Source organism: Tenrec ecaudatus, chromosome 6 (genome assembly GCF_050624435.1).
Source record: "Tenrec ecaudatus isolate mTenEca1 chromosome 6, mTenEca1.hap1, whole genome shotgun sequence".
NCBI lineage: Eukaryota > Metazoa > Chordata > Mammalia > Afrosoricida > Tenrecidae > Tenrec > Tenrec ecaudatus.
In genome coordinates, this window is record NC_134535.1 from 145,069,918 (window position 1) to 145,093,733 (window position 23,816).

The window sequence follows — 23,816 nt, forward strand, 5'->3', positions numbered from 1 at the left end:
TTTTATACTAAGATGCAGGGAGAAAGCTTCTGCTCCAGTTTTGCTAGATGAGAGCAATTCTTGGTGAAGGAAATAAATCACAAGGTAGAAGGTATTCATGTGCAACATTCTCCTACTTATTTGTAAGAGGAGTGAAAAGTACCGATCAGTCACTGACAAGTATCAAATTCCTCTCTCCATGTTTCTGCTGGTTTCCTAGCTCTCACGGAGGCAAAGTGCTAGCCTTTAGATTTATGTTCACTGACAATGAAATGTCCACGATGATTAATTACGATGCTCTGAAATTTGCTGTGGTGTTTACCTCTCTTGCCTTAATGCTGAAGCAATAAATGTCTTATGTCTTGCCGTAGAACAACAGCAAAACGAACTTGCTTTTCATTAAGTAATCCACTGCTTGCATTGGATGGACATTTCAAAATTTAATTCAAAATGTACTTTTTGGGGGGCATTTCTCTTCTGAAGGGGACAGTGATTCCTAGATGTAAAATGAACATATACAACTTTACAAATTTTATCCCATCATGCATGGTGATTTACAGCCTCACAAGTAATCATACTCTGTAATTTTGTGTCTATGAATGCATCCTAAAAAGTAATTCGCGCTCATTGCCACCGAGTCAATTCAGACTCATGACCACTGTATGAGGGAAGGTAGAACTGCTTCTTGTGGGCTTCTGAGGCTGTAACTCTTTATAAAGCCCGGTCTTTCTCCTGCAAAGTGGCTGGTCGTTTAGTACTGCTGACCTTGCTGTTACCAACCCAGCGTATAAGCTCTATGGTGTCAGGACTCCTTAAAAAGTAACTAGAGATGTATAAAATGTACAATTGTTCATTTCATTAGAATGCAAATTATCCAAATATTAAAACACAGGAGATAAACAATTACATCTTGAAATAAGCAAGCACATGACAGAATTTTACAGCTATTAGTCATGTTAACCAAAAGTTTAATTGCATCAGAAATTTCTTCTGATGCAATGCCAAACAAAAAACCAAGATGTAAAATTGTTAAGATGTCACCTGAGAAACAATACACTTAAAAAAAGGAAATATGTCAATATTAAATAGCATCTATAGTTGGACATTAGAATTATAGGTCATTAAAAAAACGTTTTTATTTTACATCAAATTAGTTACTGATATACAAAGAATATTAATAAACCATGCATTTTTTTAACTTCAGACCAAATTCAATAGTCTCTTTACTGATTCCTTGTACTGCGAAATGGTGTCTTCAATTTCCCCCTCATTCTTTGGTTTTTTTTTAGTTCTTCATTTTATTATTATTACTATTTTTAAAAAATCTTTTTATTGGGGCTCATAAAGCTCTTATCACAGTCTGTACATACATCAATTGAGCAAAGCACCCTTATACATTCGTTGCACTCGTCATTGTCATAATTCACCTTCCACTTGGGTTCCTGGTATCAGCTCAGTTTCCCTTTTTTTCCCCTGTCCCCCTCCCTCCCCGATCCCACCCCTGGTCCCTTGATAGTTTATAAATAATTATTATATCTTATCTTACACTCCCTGGCATCTCCCCTCACCCGCCTCCCCATTGCCAATCTCCCAGAGAGGAGGTTACACATAGATCTCTGAGATCGGTTCTCCCTTTCTACACCCCCTTCCCTCCTGGTGTTGCCACTCCCACCGCTGGTGTTGAGGGGTTCGTCTGTCCTAGATTCCCTGTGCCTCCAGATCCGCACTGCACCACTGTATATCCTCTGGTATAACCAGGTCCGCAAGGCAAGGTAGAATTGGGGTCGTGATGATTGGGAGGGGAGGAAGCGTTCAGGAACTAGAGGAAGGTTTTTAGTTTCATTGTTGCTACACTGAACCCTGAGTGGCCCATCTCCTCCACACTACCCCTTTGGAAGGGGTGTCCAGCTGTCTACAGATGGGCATTGGGTCCCCATCACGCATTCCACCTCTTTCACGGTGATGTGATTCTTACCACCACCCCACTTTTGTTGTTAGAGACCTGGTCTCTGCCCTTCACGGTCACCTATGTTGGTGTGCTGCTTCCCTGTGGGCTTGGTTGCTTCTGGGCTAGATGGCCGCTTGTTTGCTTTCAAGCCTTTAAGTCCCCAGACATTATATCTCTCAGTAGCCGGGCACCATCAGCCTTCTTCACCACACTTGCTTATGCACACTTTCGTTTTCAGCGATTAAGTGAGAAAGGTGATCACACAATGATTGTTTTTGTTCCTTTGTGTCTGCTACATGGTCCATTCAACACCTTGTATTCACTTAAGCCGTGTGCTTCTTCTCTGTGGGCTTTGTTGCTTCTGAGCTAGATGGCCGCTTATTTGCCTTCAAGCCTTTAAGACCCCAGACACTATATCTTTGTGATAGCCGGGCAGCATCAGCTTTCTTCACCACGTTTGCTTACACACACGTCTGTCTTCAGTGATCATGTTGGAAAGATGGGTATCCTGCAATGACTGTTTAGCAGGGTGAGGTGCTACTATTGTATTGGTTCCCCCTCATTCTTGAGACTGACAACAGCCTTTTTGTAGTCTTCAACTTCTTTACTCTCAAGGAGTTCTTTGTTCACCTCCGTGTTCTTCTTGGCAGCTTTAATTTGGAGAAGCGTTTCCAGGACATTTTTTTTGAGGGGGGCTATTTTCCCATATGTACTCCTCCATGTCTGCCTCAGTCTTATTTTTCTCCCACTCTTCAGTTTTCCAAGATTCATGGTAGAAAACCGTTAGCAGATGCTTTCCTTAATCACAATTCTGTTGCTTTCAAGGAGACCTCTCTGTCTTGATGGGGAGCACATCTGTGGTCCTGCAGTATCGCTCCCCTGCAAGTTTAATGTGTTTCTTCTTTGCATGATCATCTAAATCGAGACTGGAAAGTTTAACCCTTGAGGTCACTACTTGTGCTTTAGGGTTTCAAACGACGGTCCTGATGAGACATAGTCAGCGGTGTCGGTGTCCATGGGAACATGCTTCTCCCATTTCCCATCCCCGCCTAGTGCAGCTGACCACTCAGTGCAGACATCGTTAAGAGCTTCACGGAGCTTTTTAATTGCTTCAGGTGTCAAATGCAGAAAGTTGGGGATCCTTAAAAGCTCTAGATTTCCTTCCTTTGCCATGGGCACTCCCCTTTTTGCTGGATTACCCCCAACTGAAGAGGAAGAGGCACAGCAGGGGGTCTAAAAGGTCCTGCAACAGAGTAAGCACCAGGCCCGTCTTGGTCAACAGCCATTTTCTCTGTCCCAGGAGGTAGTACCCGTCTTCTCATCAGTCTTTCATTTCTAGGAGTTTTAATACCTTCTCGTGTCCGCGGCACAGCCTCCCACTGGCTCGCTCTCAGAGAAGGCACGCAGCATCCGTGAAGACGGTTATTCTCTTTGAAAATTCTCCATTTCCTTAAGAATTCAATAATGTGTACAAACTACAAATGAATCGTTCAACAGTCTTTCTGACATAATATAGGCAAAGTTGTGATTCTGTAAGTTATGGTTCTGTGCAAGTTACTGCCCCACATGGTCATATTCAACCGGGTGTCTGCTTTACAAATAAAGTTTTATTAGGGTGAGGCCACCATATCAATTCTTTCATCTATTGTCTATGACTACTTTGATACTTCCAGCAGCAGAGTTAAGTATCGGTGAACATAAAGCTTAAAATATTTATGACTAATTCCTTCTCAGGTTTGTCATCCCTTGTTCAAGTGTAGTAAATTCTAGCAACCCTAAGAAACAAATTAATCTATAGTTACATGGTATTACGTGAGTCTCCCCAAAAGATGCACAATCTCATATACATATTTCAGAAACAAATGCTATATCTAAAACTGATGGGACAAGCCGGAGAGTAGCTATGTACCCTCCTTAAATTGTACAGCGTAAATATTCATATTCAGAGAGAGGCCTTGGTACTTGGTAGGCCAATGATTATTCTATTTCTACAAGATCTTTTCTTTTAAAAATCATTTTATTGGGGGCTGCTGGTACAACTCTTATCACAATCCATAATTACATCCATTGAGTCAAGCACATTTATGTTTGTTGCCATCATCATTCTCAAAACATTTTCTTTCTACTGAGCCCTTGGTATCAGCTCCTCGTTTTTCTCCTCCCTCCCTGCCCACCCCCACAAGAACCCTTGATAATTTATAGGTTATTATTATTTAGTCATGTGTTACACTGTCTGATGTCTCTTTTCTGTCGTCTGTCCCCCAGGGAGGGGGTTATATATAGATCCTTGTGATTGGTTCCCCCTTTCTACATCACCGTTCCCTTTACCTTCCTGGTATCGCTACTCTCATTTTTGCTCCTGAGGGGTTTATCTGTCCTGGATTCCCTGTGTTTCCAGTTCTTCACAAGATCTTTCTTACGACCAAGAAAATAATTTACAAAAAAACATTGAGTAGTAGAATTAATGACAGAATTCCCTTTATGATATGTCATGAAAAGTCCCTTTTATTATGTATTATTTTTAAATTTTCCAGGAGCAGAATATTAACATAAGATTACAAAATTACATACCCACTGTTTCTATGCTTCTGGAGAATCATGAAGTCTGCCTGATATTTTCTCCTCATACATTATTCTAACTTTTTTCTTTCCTGAAAAATGTAAGGTTTTCTTTCTGCTTAGAGCATAATATGTTATTCCTGAGAGATTTCAGTATTGAAAATTCTGTCAAGTTTTCATGAGAGAGACTATACTTTTTTGTTCTAAAATGCAATTTAAAGACAATTCATTCAGGGAAAATTTCCCTTATGGCATTACACTGCTTGGGTTATATTTGTTGATTCATTTACTTTAACACCACCAGTAATTTTTAATTTTGCTACTTTGAAGTCCTACTCATCAATTTTTTCCAACTGCTTTAAATTTCTCATCTTTTAGGTCTGCATTTATTGTGTTTGTTCTTAAATTTTTCCTATAAATAAAAATTAATTCTCAAGTACATATGTCATTTCCGATCCTCGTTGGTTCCAATTTATTTATTGGTTCTGTAATGATACTGACTTCTGTCTTCAAGTCATCTTCTATTCTATGAGCTTTGTTTCATGGTCTTGCTTTGTCTGTGTGTGTGTGTGTGTGCATTTATTATATTGTTCAACCGTATATGCAAAGATCTCTGCTGGTGCAGTTGTTCCAGTGTTCAAATGCTACCTGAAAGGTTGGTAATTTGAACGCACCGCCCTCTTCAAGGGAGAAAGATGTCTCATGGACTCCATGCCTCAGCCTCTGGTTTCAGCCTGGCTCCCTACCTCCATGCCATTTTCTCCTTGCTGCACCCTCTGTGGCCTGTGATTTTGACCTCTGCTACTTCAAACAGAAATTTTGAGTGTGTTTCTGATGGTCTAGGATTTCTCTATGTGTTTCTGCTTCTGAGATGGCTCTTATGTGCAGAGTAATGATTCTCATGATTTGTGTCTTCTAGCAGACCGAGGATCTGGTACTTGGTAGGCTAATCATTATTCTATTTAAACAAAGGGTGGTGACTGGGCTCCCACCCTCTACTGAGATGGAGACTGAACACATCTCATCTTACTCTTGTAACAGAGAACTCCCTCCAAAATGAGATTACAATATAGGCCTACGGGCTAGAGTTCATAATCCATAAGGGCATATGACTAAAGGGTCACATTAGTTGAATACATATTACACCAATCTCTAAGTACTTCTGTAAGCAACCACTTGTATCTCTGTAAAGCTAAACACAAGTTTATACTGATGTCTCCTTCTTTAATCTAGGTTTGAATCCCACTTAGTCATGATGTCGGATTTTTTGATATGCTGTTGGATTCTATTGACTAGAATTTTGTTGCAAATTTTTGTATCTCTATCCATGAGAAATGTTTATTTGTACTTTCTTTTTATGTTGTGATGTCAGAGTGTGCTGACTTCAGAAAACGAATTCTGGATCGTTTCCTCCTTATTTATACTCTGCAATAGTTTGTATAGTATTGGTATGAACCCTTCTCTGATGGTTTGGCAGCATTGCTGGAGAAGTCACATGATCCATCTGGGGTTTTGTTTTTGTTTTTAATTCCTCCGCAACCTCTTATTTTGGGTCTGATCAGTTTTTCCACCTCCTTTTGGTTAGTTTAAGTAAGCAGTGTGATTCTAGAAATCTGTCCATTCCTCTAGGTTTTCAAATTTGGGGGTATATGTTTTCATAGTGTTCTATTGTGATCCTTTTTATTTCAGTTGGTTCCATTGAAGGACCCTACTTCTCATTTTTTATTTTGGTTATTTACTTTTCCTTATGATTTTTTTGGGTCAATTTGACCAATGGTTTATTAATTTTATTGACTTTTAAAACAGCCATCTTCTGGTTTTGATTCTTTATTATTATTATTTTATATCATTTTATTGAGGGCTCCTACAGATTTTATCACAATCCAAGCACATTTGTACATATGTTGCCATCATCATTCTCAAAGCATTTTCTTTCTGCTTGAATCCTTGGTATCAGCTCCTCATTTTTTTTCTCCCTCCCTCCCTCAAAACCTTGATAATTTATAAATTATTATTATTTTGTGTGTGTCTTACACTGACCAATGTCTCTCTTCATCCACTTTTCTGTTGTCTGTCCCTCTGGAACGGGTTATATTTGGATCATTGTGATTGGTTCCCAGATTTTGATTCTTTCTATATTTTTCTATTCTCTCATTTATTTCTAATCTTTCTTAGTTATTTTCTTCTTATGACCATTTTCTTTTTCAGTTGGTCTTTTTCTATTTTCTCCAATTGTAGGATTAATGTTTTAGTGTTGTTGCCTCATTTCTTTCTTTGGTATATATGTTTATTGCTAGATATTGATCTCTATGTACTGCTTTTGCTCTGTCTGAAAGGATTGGATATTTGTGTTTTCACGTTCACATTATTCTAGGAATTTAAAATAATTTCATCTTTGTTTTCTTTTATTATTTAGTAGTCTTAAAGAAGGTTATATTCCTTTCCATGCATTGTATTCTTTCCCCTTGCTCTTCTTGCTATTGATTTCCACTTTTACAACATGTGATCTGAGAAAGTGATGTTATTTCAATGCTTTGGATTTTATTGAAACTTTCATCGTGGCCTAAAATGTGGTATATTTTGAAAAAAATGATTCATGTACATTGAAAATGATGCATGCTTTGCTCATATTGGGTAGTTCTACATATGTCTATGAGGTATATTTGGTTGACTGTAGCATTTAGACCTTCTATATCTTTGTTATATTTCTTGCTAGTTATCTTGTACATCATCAAAAGTAATATATTAAAGTTTCCTACTATTATTGTGGAACTAACACTCTTTTTCAATGGTATTCAAGATTTTAAAATATTGAATGTCATTGAATATGTGCCTATGTGCTTGAGTAGAAGCCAACCAAAACATCAGCCAAGGCACCTAATTTTACCACAATAAGTGTATTAAAATGTGCTGAAAAACTCAGCTTATATATGCATACATACGGTATTTATTCAATATGGTTAAGTCTTCTTGATAGACTGACCTTTTAAAAAAATAATTTTGTTGGGGGCTCTTACAGCTCTTATCATAATCTATATATGTATCCATTGTGTCAAACACATTTGTACATATGTTGCTATCATCATTCTCAAAACATTTTCTTTCGATTTGAACCCTTAGTATCAGCTTCTCAATTTTTCCCTCCTCCTCCACCCTCCCTCTCTCATAAACCCCATTGTAGCTTATAACTTATAAATTATTATTTTGTCATGTCTTACACCCTTTACCCACTTTTCTGTTGTCCGTCTCCCTGGAAGAAGTTATGTGTCAATTATTGTCATATTGTCATTGGTTGTCCCTTACTCCTTGCACTTTCTCCTTACCCTCCTGGTATCGCTACTCTCATTATTGGTCCTGGGGGGTTTATCTGTCCTGGATTCCCTGTGTTGCAAGCCCTTATCTGTACCAGTGCACATGCTCTGGTCTAGCCGGATTTGTAAGGTAGAATTGGGGTCATGATAGTGGGGGTGAGGGGTGGGGTGGGAAGCATTTACAGAACTAGAGGAAAATTTTGTGTTTTGTTGGTGCTATACTGCACCCTAACTGACTCATCTTTTCCTGTGATCCTTCTGTGAAGGGATGTCCAATTGACTATAGATAAGCTTTGGGTCTCCACTACACACTCCCCCTCATTATCATAGATAGGATTTTTTTGGTTTTATTTTGGGTCTTTGATGCCTGATACCTGATCCCAGGGACACCTCATGATCACATAGGCTGGTGTGCTTCTTCCATGTGGGCTTTGTTGTTTCTCACCTATATGGTTGCTTGTTTATCTTCAAGTCTTTAAGACCCAGATGCTATATCTTTTGATAGTCAGGCACCATCAGCTTTCTTCACCACATTTTCTTATGCACCTATTTTGTCTTCAATGATAGTGGGAAAAAGGTGAGCATCACAGAATGCCAGATTATTAGAACAAAGTGTTCTTGTGTGGAGTACTTGAGTAGAGTACTTGAGTAGAGGCTCAATGTACATCTGCTACCTTAATACTAACATATATACATAGATCTATTTCCCTATCATTATATATAAATATATTTACATGTGTACAGACCTGTATAAATGGATGGACTGACCTTTTAATTATTATATAATATCTTTACTTTTTATGATGGTGTCTTAAGCTGAAAGTCTACTTTATAACAGATTAATATTGCCACTCATTTTTTTGGAGGGGGGGGTTGTTTGTTGATATATTTTTATCCATCCTTTAAGTTTTCGTTTATTTATGTTTCTTTGTCTAACATTATTCTTTTGTAGACAGTACGTTGATGGGTTGTTTATAAAAATCCATTCTGCCACTCTGTCTCTTTACTGATGCATTTAAGCAATTTATGGTCATAATTTGTGAGAGCAAAGTTATTTTCCCCTTGGGTAAATGACACAGGAGCACCACCTTCATGGTTCATGGCCTGTGGGAGAATGCTGATATCTCAGCCATTGGAGCTTTTGGTTTGAGATAAACAGACACTTGCCTCTTGTTACCTGATTAAAGCTTCAGAAGACAGCAGTCTGCAGACTTTATGTTGCCAACTTCATCTATCCCTCCCATGTAGGAATAACTTCGTTGATGTGCTAATGCTTCCTTTTAAATCTTCAAATGGTGAATTGTCCCTTTGTATGTAAACTTGTCATGTGTTGGAGGCTGTGTGCAGGGAAAGTATTTAAGCCTGTCCCTAATAAAGGTCTGGGCCTTGGAATGTCTATACTGCAGGGATCCTCATACCCTAATTTTTGGCTATCCCTTTGTATATAAGTTTTCTCATTGCTGATCAGGTTCCCCATCTATCCCCTTTCGTAATGTAAAATAAGAGCTGGTCTCAATATTATCTTACAATAATAATCTATAGGTATTAGCTTAATGCTATCATTTTGTGTGTATGGTTTACTGAGCTTCATGGATGGATGTTTCCTTTACTTGCATGAGTGTGATGGTTTCAATTTTTGTCAATTTAAAGTGCCTGTGCAGAGTTAGGGATGGAGTCCCACCTCTCAATCAGGTTGTAGTTTGATGATTTAATAAGAGGACACTGAGGACTTCTCTTTCCCCCCTCTTTTCATTCTTCCTTGCCTGGGTTGTGTATCTGGCTTTGGGTTGGCAGCCCCTGTGGCCTGCCATCTGTGGTAGGTGTCAATGCCCTGCCATATTCATGTGGATCCTGAATTTCCTGTGATTCTGTGCAAACCTGTGATATCCCATCTCCCACCTTTACCTTCCTACTTCATCCATGAGCAGTTGTATGAGTCTGAAGTGGGCTTTGATTAGCATTAGATTCATGAGCTTGACTTGGATAGGCTTGGCTGCATTCTTGATATAAAATTATTTCTTGATACATACATATATCAAACACACACACACACATATATTCTTTCTTATACATATATCAGTGTTGTGGTTTTGACTTTCTAGAAAACAGCCTATCAAAATGATGTTAGGGAAGTTTTCTGCTAGCAAATATCAATAATTTTCTTTTTTGCTTCCTATTTTGGAATGACAATCATTTGTAAAATGTTTGTTTTGATGGTGTCCCACATAAGTCCTAACTTCTCTTTATTCTGTATTCACCTTTTATTTTTATTTAGGTATTTATTTGGTTTTCCTGATTTTTTCTCAAACAAGTTGGTAGCAAGAATTTTGTCCTCTATTTCATTGATTTTATCTTCCATCAATTCAATTCTACTCCTGTATTTTTCTATTGAATTATCTATTCTGAAATTTTATTGTTAATCTTTTGGAATCCTAGTTGCTTCTTCTGTATAATTCCTAATTATCTACCTATGCTGTCATTTAGTTCTTGTAATGTTTTCTTGAGTTCTTGTATTGCTTTGTCTGTGTTTTCCATAGTTTTGTCTGTGCTAGTCTTTTGAATTATTTATCAAGTAGTTTCATTACTATTTTTTCATCTAGTAGATTTTTTGTTCCTTAATTTGGTCATTTGCTGAAACCCTTTTGTCTGGATTTTAATGTGATGTGTTAGTATCTGTTGTCTCTGATAGATTTTGTGTCACCTTTGCTGGGCCAGGATGCTCAGTCGCTTGGCCTACTTGATGTTTAAGTAGATACTATGGAGAGATTCATTCTTCTTGATGGCTTTTTTCTCATATATGTTCAGTCAATCTCTAATTCTTGAACTAATGGCCTGCCATATTGTCTGCTGACCCTAAGAGATATCAATAGCTTATCATATTGCCTGTCAACCCTGATCACCATCAGAGTCTGTCATTCTTGAATTCATCTGACTACTAGCCACAGGCCTAATCTACTGAAATCCACAAACTTGTGGTTTTTCTACTTCATCTTCTTGCTACTTTGTCCATAGGCTCTATCACTTACATGGTTTAGGACATCCTCTAGCTTAACATCTGAGCCACAAACTTGAAGTGCAGTGGACTTACTGCTCATACAACTTGTGAACCATTTTCATGGCAGATATTTATTTTTCATATATCTATATAAGTATCACTTATTTTGCTTTCCTAGAGAATCCAATTTAACAGACCCTGCGGACCACTGGTTGCTAATCTGACTGCACTGGAATTCTCACTATCTGTCTGAAGAGTAGGCCATTGCTGGGATTGTAAGTACATATCTCTGTTTAATGTTCTTCTGGGGTAACTACAGATGTGTCTGAATTTCTGGTGAGATGATAATGTCTGTCCAGGTGGTAATCTGGATTGATTTAAAGAAGCATCCTCACTGCCTGCTAGGTTGGATATGTGTGCACTGCTGGTTTCTGGGTTATCAGAGCAAGGGCCTCCTAGGAAAGTTAAGTAAAAGTGAGTGATCTGAGATTTTAAGATACAAGTGATTTCTGTCTCACAAAAGGAATCACTTGTACCACCTAGTCACTTGCAGTATTTCAGCGTGTCTTCTGCTAACAGTGATTATAATTCATAGCAGAAAGTACAGACTTTATCAAAACTAGTATCTTTTCACAATGAAAAATATGCATTACACCACCATAAATGATTGCCTATATACTTTAGCCCAAGCCAATTGATTCATTTAATGTTGATTATATATTTTCAATGTTTAATTTTTAAAAATGTTATTGCTCTTGAGAATTTCAGTGAAGTGAAATGACCTGGTATGGCTTTTCATTGTAATCGTCTTTGTAATCCCACCCAAAGTCAGGGTGGATGCATGCAAATAAAGAAAGAACTCAGAGGGATTTGTTAGTTTTGTCATTCCACTGGATATAAAGTGAACCAGTTCAAAGGCAAGGGGAGAAAATCCTACAGCCATCAGGGAAGAAAAGCCATGATCCTTGTACACAAAAATGCCTGTACACAGAAATGGTGACTGCATCCGCGATCATGAGGCAGAACAGCAGTGAATGAGTAAAGCGGAATGTCTTTGGGCAGGAAGCTGAGAGCAAAGTGTATTGTCCTTTGGCACTAAAAGAGCTATGCAATATTTTCTGGAGCAGTGCAGCGGCCAAGGGCTTAAAAGCCAAGGATCAGAGAGTGATGTCCTGACAAGAAGCACTGAACTGTGAACAAAAGAACTGTATCCTTAACATTTCTGACCATGATTTGTAACCTATTAGTGTCATAGGAAACCAGCCTCCAATAACCAATTGGACGCAATTGTAGATGCAATTGTATGGAGATAATATAAAAAGATTATGGTAAACTCATAGAGGATAAGAAATATAGGAGAGAGTAAAATAAAGGAGTCAGACACATTTTGTGTTAGCGTGCTCACCTCGGCTCCTCTTGATGGACCACATGGAACTGGGTGGAGAGAACCTTTACTATCTTGGGACATAGTTAGGTAGCCATAGGACATGCATACTCAGAAGTTACATGCATCACAAGGTGGGTGGTATTTACATTAAGGCCCCTGAGCACACAGGTGAAAAAACCTAATACCTGCATTGGGGGAAGGTATGAGGGTGACTGGGTGACACGTGGGAAGAGAGAACAAAAGGCTATCTGCTCTTATACGGAGATAAAATCAGCCAGGTGCTCACTCTAAGGCAGCAGAGCTGTTAGGGGAGAATCTGTGGGAATGATATTTAAAGCAGTATAATGTACTTGGACTTTACCTCTAACTTACCAAAGTGGCGGCTTTTTACTGTGGAATACTAGCTTTCCAGGTTCTCTCTGTTATAAGTTAGGGAGTATAGTCCTCATTATATCTCCCTCAGTGTTAGTTTTCCACATATTAGCTTCCCTATTAAACTCTGTAATCACAAGTCTATTGTCCATAAATTCTGTGTGACAATTGCAACAGATTATTAAATCTGGCAGAGCAGCAGGGTGCGGGTAAAGGGATGGTTGGTGTCAGAATAAGGTAAAGGAGGGGGGAGGCATGTCTGACCTTTACCTCATGGAAAGTATCCCTATTCATATACAATATTACATTCTCCTTTCCCCTTCTACAGCTAAAGCAGTCAGATAAGACCCCGTGCCATTTCCTTAAGACCATAAAATATAAAACACACACCATTTTTTACATATGCAACTTAGCGACATTGATAGCATTCTTTGAATTGTGTGACCCTGCTCACCAGCCTTTTGGGATCAAGTCTTCCACGTTAACAGAAAGTCGCTGCCACTTGATGCTCCGATCTAATTTTTAGAGCTACTGCTATTGCTTTGATCCCATAAAATCAAAAGGGCTGTTGAAAGAACATAATGCTCAAGGTCATTTTTTCACTAGTTTACCTAAACAGTTGTTTAGTTAAAAAAATAATCTAGGGGTTATTTTTGGATAAAGCTTAGCTGAGGGCAGTAGCTTAAAGGGTCCCCCAATCCCCAAGGCTCCAGGAAGCCTGGAATTCATTAACATTTGAAATTCTCTTCTGAATTTTCTGTTAGGTCTCTTCTATAGAATATTTCATCAAAATGTCCAGTTAAAGTATGCAGGTACTATTCAGTTCTTCTGGTCTCGTGCAAAAGAACATACTTGCTCTTGGAGGAAATTATCCACATAGTCCGTATCTTACTTTTATCTCTGATTCTCTTTTTTTCTCTATTGCTCCAGGTAAATAGAGATCAATTTTTGTCCCTTGGTGAGTAACTGAAAGCTTTTACGTCTCCAGGCACTATGCATTGAACTAGGTGACAGAGCATCAGCACCGTATTAGGTTGGACTCTCCAGAGGAACAAAATTAGTGAGACTTGTATCTGTATGCATAGAAAGAGATTTATATCAAGAAATGGCTCAAACAGTTGTAGAAGTGGGTGAGTCCAGACTGGTTTAAGTCCATGATTCAGATAAAAACTGGAGGTTTCCTGATACATGTCACAGGAGGTGCTGATGAACAGGAAGCAAGAAGATAAAGCAGAAAGATCACAGGCTTGTAGATGTAGAGCTTGGTGAATCAGAGGATGGCCCAAAGAAGTCAAGGTCAGCAGCCCAATGATAGTTCCTTGGAGAGGCAGGCGATAAAACAGGAGGTCTAAGATGATACAAAAATCCAGATCCAGCAATAGAAGTGAGATGGTTCACACATACTATATACTGTCAATCTATACAAAGAGTAGACTACAATCCCAAGGATGTGTCATCAGTCTGTGACTTGATTGATAGGTTGCCCTTCATCTCTACCTTCACCCAGGTACAATAGATTGCTTAAAGCTTGACCGTCACAAGCACTAGATGTGTTATTGGACCGATTAATTGGAATGTCTGGTGAAACCATGACCTTTTATCTCCAAGCCAAGGAATCAAAGTCTGTGAAGTTTTGATTGTTCATAATCTCGGCAGCTACTTTATTGTTGTAGTTAAGTTTTTCTGACATGCAACTTTTGCCAAGTGGGGCTTTTACAGCTGTATAACTTATGGATATAAATTACAAGAATAGGCTATGCAGCCATATCCTTAATCAATGCAATTTTTTCACCTCTTTCTTCCACCCTGACAGACACTAGTCCTCTTTGGTTTCTATACTATGGGGTTTGTTGTTTTTAATTACTCACCGTCCTCAAATCTATTCTGACTTATAATTACTAATCAGGTTTCCAAGACTACATATCATTATGGGGAAGACAGCTCATCTTTCTTCCAAAGATCAGCTGATGGATTTGCCCCCTGACCTTGAGGTAGCAGTCTAGAGCTTATTCCAAAGTTCCACCAGAGGTCCTTGGAAATAAGTGAGGTCCCACAATACTTGTCCTTTTTTGACTGACTTATTATATTCAGCATAATATCGTCAAGATCCAACCCCACTGGAGCATGCATCAAAAGTTCTTTTCTTCTACCAGCTGAGTAGTATTCCATCAGGGTTATAAGTACTACATTTTATTGATATGCGTTTAGGTAATTTCTACCTGTCCACTATTGGGAATAGCGCCCAAACAAACTGACACTACTTTTCTGTTTGAGTTGCTGCTTTCTTTATTTTGGATATATTTATCTAGGAGTGGAATTGCTGGGTCATATACTAGCTCTGTTTTTATTTCTTTGAAGACTTGTATCCTCTTTTCTATAATGACAGTGTCCTTTTGTATTCCTACCAGCAGTGAATAAGTTATAATATCCCCACATTCTCACCAACCTTTACTCTCCTCTGTCTTTTTTTATTTTCTTAAAATCTTTGTTATCTTGATGGGAGTAAAATAGCGCCTCAGCGTGGTTTGAGTTTGCTTCTTTCCCATGGCTGATGGGGCCGAACTGCGTTTCATGTGTGTGATAGCTCTTTGAATGTCCTCTTTGGTGAAATGTCGTTCAAGCATACATTTATTTTTATGTTTAAACCTGTGGAATTGAACTTGGGGAGGAAAACATGCCAAAAACCATACTTGAGTGTTTACACCTCGAGAAAAAGCAATATATTTCTCATCACATGCCTGAGAAAGCGCAGGTTACAAGATCAACTAGCGTAGCCATATGCAGCCCGAACTTTGTGACAACGAAAATAAGGAAACTGAAAGTACGTGTTCTGAGGCAGTTGAGAAAATATGAGTGGGTAAGGCGATGACATGCTCGATTTATAAATATCTGTTAGCTGGCAAGGATTCTTGAAAAGACTAATTTCCAAATAGGCTACAGTTGTACTTAAGTACAAACAATGGTGGTAGTGGGTGATAGCTATCAGCACTGGTCATGAGGTTTGAGCATCAACTTCTTAATCAGGAACAATACAAATCAACATGAATTCGATCCCATGCGTTCACATACTGAGTTGGATAAACCCTCATTTACAACCACACAGCAACCTCCTTCTTCAATGTTTTCTTTCCGTCTGTGTTTTATTTCTGTCTTTACTATTTCTGTTTGGTGACTTTCTGGAGGACAGAAGACCTATAACTTCTTCTTATTATTAGAGTGTTTTGAGAAAGTTCACCATAGCTGTAGCAGAAAACCGCCCTGAGAAAGTTTCACCAAAGAGTCCTTTTCTAGCACAACATGCGCATTCTCATTTTTTTTAATCAAGCAAGGCACTTTTTGTGAGAGCTGTGATGGGAAATCATTGGGCTTCCACTTCAAAATCCCTGAGTGCCTTTTGTTTCCTAACTTTTCAGAAACCTCAAAGGATACCCATTTTTCCAGTTAATGATTTTAAAAGACTGCATTGACATGAATAAATTCCCAGGAACCTCACTTCTTATGGCTGGACTAAAGGGCTGGAGTCATTGTTTATGTACACTTACATTAAGACACTTCTTGGCCTTGATGGTACATATATTGAGGAATAAATTTTATTTCAAAATCACTTGATGGGGAGCTTGTACAATTCTTATCATAATCCATCCATCCATCCATCCATCCATCCATCTATCCATCCATCCATCCATCCATCCATCCATCCATCCATCCATTGTATCAAGCACATTTGTTGCCAGAATCATTTTCAAACCATTTTCTTTCTAATTAAACCCTTGGTATCAATTCCACATTTCCCCTCCCTCTTCTACCCTCCCTCCCTCATGAACCCTTGATAATTTATAAATTATTATTATTTTTCCATGTCTTACACAGACGGATGTCTCCCTTCACCCACTTTTCTGTTGAGCATCCACCTGGGAGGTGGTTATATGTAGATTATTATGATTAGTTCCCCCTTTTCTCCTCTCACTCTCCCCTTACCCTCCTGATATCACCACTCTCATTATTGGTCCTGACAGGTTTATCTGTCCTGGATTCACTGTATTTCCAGCTCTTATCTGTACCTGGGTACATGCTCTGATCTACCTGAATTTGTAAGGTAGTTTTGGGGTAATGATAGTGGGGGGGAGGATAGGAAACACTACAACACTAAAGGAAAGTTATATGTTCCATCCGTGCTATACTGCACCTAGACTGGCGTGTCTCTTCCTGTGACCCTTCTATAAGGAGATGTCCAATTCCCCACAGACGGGCTTTGGGTCTCCACTCCACACTGCCCCTCATTCACATTGTTATGATTCTTTGTTCTGAGTCTTTGATGCCTGATACCTGATCCCATCGACACCTCATTATCACACAGGCTGGTGTGCTTCCTCCATGTGGGCTTTGTTACTTCTCAGCTAGATGGTTTCTTGTTTATCTTCAAACCTTTAATACCCAGGTGCTATATCTCTTGATGACTAGGTACCACCAGCTTTCTTCAACACATTTGTTTATGCACCCATTTTGTCTTCAGTGTGTCAGGAAAGTGAGCATTATGGAATGCCACATTATTAGAACAAAGTGGTCTTGCTTTGAGTAATACTTGATTAGAGGCCCAATGTTCATCTGCTACCTTAATTCTTGACACATAAATATATGTACATAGATCTATTTCCTTATTGTTATATGTAAATATATTTACATATGTACATGCCTGTTTTTAGACCTGTATAAATGCCTGTTTGCCTCCTAGTTATTTCTTCCATTTCCTTTTATTTTTGTCTTGTCCTACTATCACGCTCAGCTTTCAATTGTTTGGGTTTCAGTAACTCCTCTCCTTTACACAGCCCTTGATCAAGCCCTACCAGGTATCCTACACCCTCCTTACCATCAATTTTTAATCTCTTGTTGTTCCCTTGTTCCTGGGTTTGTTATCACCCACTTCCTTTCCCCTGCCTCCTCCTCTCCAAAGGGGCTGGCCCTAAGGTCCTTTCTGTGCATAGTTTGTTCTGAGCAGGAATATTGTCCTCGGGGCTTGGTGGGCCAGGATGTGTTCGCTCTCTCCTTCCCTGTGTTTGCTCCTGTGTGCTCTGATCAGATGTGTCCCTCTCCCTGAACTGGAGCCTCAGGCCTGTCCTCTGAAGTGGATTCCTCTGGGGGGAGGGAGTGGGGTACATGTAGTTGACATTGGGCCAATCAGCTTCATGCCGGTATGTTGCATTAGCAGGGGTCCTCAAACTTTTTAAAAAGGGGGCCAGTTCATTGTCCCTCAGACCGTTGGAGGGCCAGACTATAGTTTTAAAAAAAGAAACTATGAACACATTCCTATGCACCTGCACATATCTTATTTTGAAGTAAAAAAGCAAATGGGGCAAAAATACACGGCAGGCTGGATAAATGTCCTTGGTGGGTCTCATGTGGCCCACAGGGCCATAGTTCTAGGACACCTGCAAGTCTTGGTACACCAGGTAGTTCCATGAACTTTTAGAAATCCTCTTGTAAAGCATTTTATTTTTAAAAGTGTGATATAAATCCAGAAGTCAGGAACTAAGCTTTCTCTTTCTGTCATGACTACATAGTGTAGTTCCTGATAACTAATCCAGACTCATTTACTATTAGATTTAATTAAGTTAAACTTTTTTCTTTGTATTTTCATGTCAAATGAAGTCTTGTCATACTTAATACATCAACTTGCTGCACCTTGGACAATATATTTAATAAGACAGAGATCAAGAATTGATCGATTTTTACTGGCAAAGTTTAGACAAGATGATGTCATAGTTAGGAGATATTGAATCTGCTCTAATTCAATCATCCTGTGCACAATAGAATAACAACAACAACCACAAACAAACAACATCAACAAAAAAAATCACTGTCTGGTCCTGTGCCATGCTCAGGACTATTGTTATGTTTGTTGCATCAATCTATCTTTGAGAAGGTCTTTCTATTTTTCACTGACCAAGCATGGTGCCCCTTTCCAGGGACTGGTCTCTCACAATAAAAGTCTAAAGTACCTAAGATGAAATGTCAGCATCGAAGGTCCCAATATTCCCTATTGTGGCCTTCTATTGTCTGATGGGGCTCTTGACTAACAGTTGGACTGCTAACCACAAGTTCAAAACCACCAGCTGCTCAGATGGAGAAAGATGAGGCTATCTGTCCCTTGCAAACCCTATATAGAGTCATTGCGAGTGAGAATGGACTTAATCAAAGTAGGATTTGTATTTTGGGTTTTATTATCTTCTTAGAACAAGAAAGCATTTGGGAATTAGGAGACTCGGGGGAAATATAAGCAGTAGAACATAGTATGCCCATTCGCAAGGAGCTTAAAATTTGTAAAAGCAGGAAGAGGTCAAAGCAAGGTGGCATCTGCTGGGTTGGGTTAAAACAATTCCAGTGACACATACATGTAAGAAAGAGCTTTATAACAAGAAGTAATTATATATGGAGGAAACTTCCCAGCCAAGTCCAACTCAAGTCCATAGGTCTGATGCTAGTCCACAAGTCCCTCTTCAGACCCACATAGCTGCGTGCAATGATGCAGAATGAAGGAAGATCACTGGCCCGTAGGTGTAAAGCCATGTAGATACAATGGCAGTGGCCCTGGTAGCAATCATGGTCAGTCTGCAAGGGAGATTCCCAGGTCCTCCTTATGAGAAGTCCATGCCCGCAAGGAGGCACCAGTAGGCTGTGGCCCGATGAACAGTTTGAATACTACTACTACCTTTTATATAGCTTCAAGTTGACATGAAATTATGGAACTACCACATGGCTTCAGGATGAGGAGCTAAGAAGTTCATTTTTTCCTAAGGACTATATAAATATATTATTAGACTACTATAGAGATTAAGGGAAAACAAACATTGATTAAGGGATTGGGATATGGCAACTAAAATCAAGACATTTATGAGAAAGTGATGCTTAATATTTTGTCATCAATCATCATTAGGAAAACACATTATCAGGTGGTGAGTCATAGTCCTTATTAGATGTTGGTAATCCTTTCAAGGAAAATAAATAAATAGAGTATCCGTGAAAATCCTTGAAATAGGACTACATTGTGATACTGAAAGGGTGGTTGTTACCCTTGTTAATGTTAGGTGTGGAAGGCTGAGGAGTCCAGAGAAATAAACCCAGTGGAGGCAAAGGGCATTTGTAGAGGTCTAGATAAAGACATGTACATATGTAAATATATTTATATGAGGATGGGGAAATAGATCTATGTGTCTATATTTATAGGTTTAGTATTAAGGTAGCAGAAGGACATTAGGCCTCCACTCAAGTACTCCCTCAATGCAAGAATGCTTTCTTCTATTAAATTGGCATTCTATGATGCTAACCCTCCCAACACAATTGCTGAAGACAAAGCGGGTGAACAACCAATTGTGGTAAAGAAACTGATGGTGCCCGGCTATCAAAAGATATAGCATCTGGGGTCTTAAAGGCTTGAAGAGACTCCAACAGATATGTGCACCAATGTTCACTGCAGCATTACTCACGCTAGCCAAGATCATCATCCACAGATCAATGGATAAACAAAATGCACACACAATGGGATTCTATTCAATCAGTAGGAAAAGTGAAGTCCGAATACATGCTACAATACAGAGCTGAAAGACAGGCTGCTGAGTGAAATAAGGCAGTCACAAAAGGACAAATAGTCTATGATCCTCTTAAAAAGACAGAAACAGGCGAAGGTAGAGAGAACAAAGTCTATTACTAGTTATCAGGGGTGGGGGGTGGGGGGAAGGGGAGCGTTCACTGTGGTAGAAATACCATGTTGGCTAAGGGTCAAGTTGCACAGCCAATTGCTGTCATTGCGGCAATAAGTGGTACCCTAGTAAAAAGCTGAGTTAGCATAGGTTGGGTGACACGCATTTACAATAACCAAAAGTAGCTGCTGATGTACAACCAAAAGCTCGTGCGATTTGGAGGTTGAGGGTAATGTTTTCATGGGACATACCAGTTAATTGGCCGAATATTACGTTTAGTGCTTCTAGCCAACTCCTAATTTGAAGCATAGTACCTGGCATCTTCACAGTTTGCAAGGAGTCACCCAACATTCGACAAGCAACCCCCCCCCCCCCGCCCGGCTTGGAACCACAGAGAAAGGAGGAGAGTCAAGAGTAGGAGGCGGCTATGTAACATGTGCCTAGTGTCTCCTTAAACAACTACCTTCTTTGCCACACAGCCATAAATTGCCATTTTGATCTAAGCTTCATAGAAGACTATGAATAAAAAACCTGATCAAAAGAGGGATCATGCATACAGAATGTAATGTTCAGTTCTCATAGACGCCATCATCCAGCTCGGAAGCAGCAAAGCCCACATGGAAGAACACATCAGCCTGTGTGATCATGAGATTCCGAAGGGATAAGTTATCAGGCATCAAAGAACAAAAATCATATCATTGCGTGCACACCTCCATGATATGATCACTGAGGACAAATGGGTGCATAAGCAAATGTGATGAAGGAAGCTGATGGTGCTTCCTCTCCCCGCCCCTGCCCCAATATCATGATCTGAATTCTACCTTGAAAGTCTGGCTAGACAAGAGGATGCACACTGGTACAGATAGGAACTGGAAACACAGGGAATCTAGGGCGGATGAAACCTTCAGGACCAGGGGTGTGAGTGATGATACTGGGAGGGTAGAAGGAGAGTGGGTTGGAAAGAGGGAACCGATTACAAGGCTCTACATGTGACCTCCTCCCTAGTGGACGGAAAACAGAAAAGGGGGTGAGGGGAGACGTCAGACAGGGCAAGATATGACAAAATAATAATTTATAATTTATCAAGGGTTCATGAGGGAGGGGGGAGCAGGGAGGGAAGGGAGAAAAAAAGATGACTTGATGCAAAGGGCTTAAGTGGAGAGCAAATGCTTTGAAAATGATGAGGGCAAAGAATGCTTTATATAATTGATGTATGTATGGATTGTGATAAGAGTTGTATGAGCCCCTAATAAAACATTTAATAAAAGATTAAAAAAGAAATAAACCCAGTGATGTTTATCTGTGTATAAGAAAGAGTTTTATATCAAGAGGTAGTTCTATATGCAGAGGGTATCCAAGCCCAGTCCAACGCAAACCTGAAGTCTGATGTTTGTCCATAGGTGCCTCTTCAGATGCACAGAGCTGCAGGTTAGTGAACTGGGAATCAGGAAAATCACAGGCTGGTTGGTACAGAGTAGAATTGTTGGAAATATGGCAGGGCGCGCACCACTCACAGGGTGCACAGCACAATCCCAGCAAGCAGGAAGGCAAAGTGGCAGAGAGAGGGTAGTTTCCAGAGTCCCTTTCTCTTATACAAAAGCACAGAAAGCTAAGAAGGTATCATCAAGCTATTACTTGATTGACAGGTTTGGCTCTACCCCTAGCCAGGGGTGTCCAGTTATCTGAAAACTCACCGAATCAGCCCATTAGCTTACAAAATGATTCCAAATGATAGTTTTCTAACAGGCATGGGAATGTATAAAGAGTCTGCTCTTTGGGAAGGCAAATGCTTTTCACATATTTTGTTAAAGTTCATATATACCATATCTACTCATGTATAAACCAAGCTTTTCAGCACATTTTTAGTGCAGTTTTTGTGGTAAAAATTAGGTACCTTGGTAGTTATCCGGGTCATCTTATACTAGAGTATATATGGTATGTTAAATTTCTATATGTTTTATATGGCTCAGTTTTTTCATACGTAGAATGAGGGTGACAACAGTACTACTTTAAAGGGTTGTTACAAGTATAAACTTGTTCATCCTTAGTGAAATGTCTTCTACAGAGCAAATTTAGGTATGACTGTTCACAGTATCATACCTGAGACTACTAGATCATAACTCCTTTTATGCCTGCCTAGTTTTAAGTGAAGAGCAAGTGACAGTAAATTCAAAATGGCCATCTGTAGGTATTAATGCTAAAATTCTAAAGCTTACACATTCAAGAAGGGGCCGTGCCTCTCAGGAAGCGGGGGATGAAAGGAAGAAAATGACTAAATAAAAACATGAACTAAGATGAATCACCTGCCTACAGAAAGTGACAAAGCTCGAGTTGGTAAAATCCTTTGCAGCTTATTAATAATTTAAACATCGTAAACTATTTTGACATCTTGGAATGGAGTTTTAGCTTCTCTTTTCAGCTCAGTCAATAGATCTTTAAGTGAAAATAATGAGTGCTAATTTTTAGTAAGCAAATACCAAAGAAGCATTTTGGATTCAGCATTGAGCTGCTAACTGCAAGGTTGGCAGTTCAAATCCAGCAGTTACTCCCTGGGAGAATGATGGCGCGATCAGCTCCGGTAATGAAACCATGTATAACCATGCCTCTCAATTCTGGCTTGGAGTCAGAATCGCAGAGATGACGATGTTTGCTCAGTTTTTGCCGATGATTTGCCTTCATACCCCAGATAAACTGAATAATAATCTATATTTCACAAGCTCCCCTGTGGATCTACCAGTAGAAGAGGGTTCCAGGTCCCACAAGATGAGTCTCTACAGGTGACACATGATTGCCTATGAGCAGATGAGCACAAGAGTCATTGAAATTTGTGTTATTATTGGTAAAATGACTCCATCCAGACCCTCATCCCAGTAGAGGTTGGGGAAATGGCTATTTTATAGGGCAAATAGAGGCTGGTATCACTGAAGAGACTTTAAAGTACAGGGATCTGAATCCTTTTTAAAAAATCTCTGAAATCTGTTAAGGAATAACACAAGGGCCAGATTAAATAAATGGGGATTTGATTTATAATCATAGTGTGAAGGATATATTCCTTTAAGCCAAGACATGAGAAAGTGGTGCTTGCATGGGAATCTTTGCAGAGCGATTTTTTGGAAGCTTACTATTCTAGGAAGAGCAAAAGAGGACTTCCCACTTTACAATCCATATATACGTCATGTGAAATTATGATGGATTAAGTCCTTTTTCTCTTAGTGACAGCACTAAGTATTATGAGCAGCTTTTAGTACTTAGAGAGACAGGGAGGATAAATATCAATTACTATTAGAGGAACCATTTTTTAAACCAGCTTTCCCATTTTCCCCCATAATGAGGTTAATTATTTATGGCAAAGGCACATTAATAGTCACTTTATCTCTTTATCTGAATAGTAAGTGAATTATAACACAGGAGACTTTAGACAATCTATCCAATGGGAATGTACTTAAAGTATTTAAGAGTATTGTATTAAAAACACACTTGGTGTCAGTCATGAGTTATTAACAATTAATAATGTCTGTTTAAAGTTTTTCATTTGCCTCATATTTCTTTTAATGCTTTGCCTTCTGAGAAC

The 23,816-nt window shown here is 39.2% G+C and overlaps 1 pseudogene; it reads right to left on the reverse strand.

Annotated features, from left to right (window-relative positions):
- Nucleotides 1-2,467: 2,467 nt before the first annotated feature.
- Nucleotides 2,468-23,816, reverse strand: part of LOC142451697 (small ribosomal subunit protein mS35 pseudogene) — a 33,179-nt pseudogene continuing 11,830 nt past the window's right edge.